Below are 2,203 nucleotides of genomic sequence, written 5' to 3'. Positions count from 1 at the left end.
CATTCAAAACTCTAAACCCTAACCTTCTCACTGTCCAAAACTCTGGAGCAAATGACCACAAACCCTAACCATGGCTTTTAAACTTGGGAACAATAATCATCAATCACTGTAACAGGATCAATTACCCCTAAATCCTTCTCTAATCCAACCCTAAGTATAAACATTTCCACGTAATCATTATAAATTTTTTAAAAANAATTAACAATGCCAAATCAGCAGATGATAGCCACCTGGCAGCTGTGCCGTTAAGAAAGTTAACGTCGTTAGTAAAAAGGACCACTTTGAACCGTTTTTGCAAAATGTAGGACTTAAGTGAACTTTTGAAAAAAGGAGGGACCANTTTGAACAAACCCTCCCAAAGGAGGGACCAAAATAGGTATTAAACCAAGAATAAAATATATTTTAAATTGTTCTCTAATGATAAATTTTATGAGGAAAATTTTGAACCATTATTTTCAAATCAATTTTATTTTATTATTTATATAGAAAATAACAACAACTATAGTTTATAAAATTCACTCACTAAATTAGTAAGTGAATTTAATGTTGGGATAAAAAAAAAGTCTGACATTGAATAAAATAAGAGACAGATACACATAGATACCTCCATTAATAAGAAACATTTTGGAGTGGTACTAAAAACAAATTCGTGATGGTTTGGCTTAAAATAGATAATATCTTACCTGTGTGGATATATATGTATATCGAACCTAACTTGATTATAAGGTAATCATATTCATTCGTATATAATATTACGTCAAATTAAGATAATGGTAAACAAACTAGATTTATAAAATGAATATGGAATAATAAATAAATTTTATTGATAATTCCAAACATATTTATTTAAGTTGAAACAACTAAATTAATGTTTGAACAAAAAAATATGACAAGTTAAAATATTGAATATAATTATTATAAATGAATAAACAAGTAGCACTTAATAAATATGTTTTTAATTAGTTCATGGTTTTAAGTGATTTTAACCACAATCATGATTTAGATTCTTGTGATGTGGTAGGTATTTTATTGGGTGCAACAAAATTAAAATGTAGCTTATAATGTCTACATAAAGATAATACATGATCTGGTTTTCCAAACTTGAAACAAACATGTCTTTTAATATGTCAATCTTTAGTATAATAATTGTTCGCACTTAAAACATATGTTATGATGATTCACGTGTCTAGTAGAATTTTTCAAAGGAGATTGATTCAGTTGGGATCTTCGTTGGAGTATAAGATTTTTCCTAGTTGTGTCTCTTCTCATCTATTTATGAACAAAAATAAATTGGTTTGTTGATTTAACTATTTTTAAAATTTTCCACAAATTTACACTTTAAACATACGAAAATCAGAAATTTTTAACATCAATGCATGCATGCCCATCCGTCCCAAAAAAATAGTCATTCGTCTATACCCACACACGTCAACCTGCAAGGAATGGGAACCAAAAATATTAATGTACGATTATCAAATGAAGACCTCTAAAATTTTTAATAAACACAAATAAAATCTAGCCATTAAGTATATTCCGACAAAGAGGATGCCTGCCGTAAGCACGTGTAACTGAGGGAATACAGAACCTTATTTATATGCATTCCTACAACAACAGCCAGGTCAATATCTATACACGACGTAAATGGAAGTGGAAAAATGGTCTTGTGCAAGAAATAGGTAAACAGACTGCATACCAAATAAATCCAACGCAAGGCCAAAAACTACAAGACAAGAGGTTGGGATCGTCCAATATATGGTTCTCACTCGGTGGTCCTGCATCCAGCAACATGGAAACAACTGAGTAACTTACATGTTACAAGTAAAAACAGCTAAGAGATAATACAAGAGCAAGTATTACCTTAAAATGGACAATAATATGTCCGTAGTGCAACCCAACCAAGCAAGTAACAATAGCCATCACTGAACTATAATGCCACAAAATGGATACAAAATTAGGGACAATAAAGAATAGCAAACGTTCTTATGAACTAAATTTGTAGCAACCATTTTTATTAACTAAATTTCACATTCAAATATTGCTCACTTTTTCTATCTCTCTCTCCTCACTGAGACTGACATAATGAGTTGTTCACCTTAGGAGTCCTTCGGGATCAAAAGGGGCCTGACACCAAGCAGGAGCACCGGGAGGCAATGGTCCATAGTTGGGAGAATTAATGCTGCATTCCTATGGATAATGATAAAAG

The 2,203-nt window shown here is 31.3% G+C and overlaps 1 pseudogene; it reads right to left on the bottom strand.

Moving 5' to 3' along the window:
* Nucleotides 1-1,209: 1,209 nt before the first annotated feature.
* On the bottom strand, nt 1,210-2,184 carry LOC111241493 (annotated as a pseudogene).
* Nucleotides 2,185-2,203: the final 19 nt, after the last annotated feature.

The sequence above is a fragment of the Vigna radiata genome, chromosome 4 (assembly GCF_000741045.1).
Source record: "Vigna radiata var. radiata cultivar VC1973A chromosome 4, Vradiata_ver6, whole genome shotgun sequence".
Lineage (NCBI taxonomy): Eukaryota > Viridiplantae > Streptophyta > Magnoliopsida > Fabales > Fabaceae > Vigna > Vigna radiata.
This window is presented reverse-complemented; position numbering and strand designations above follow the sequence as displayed.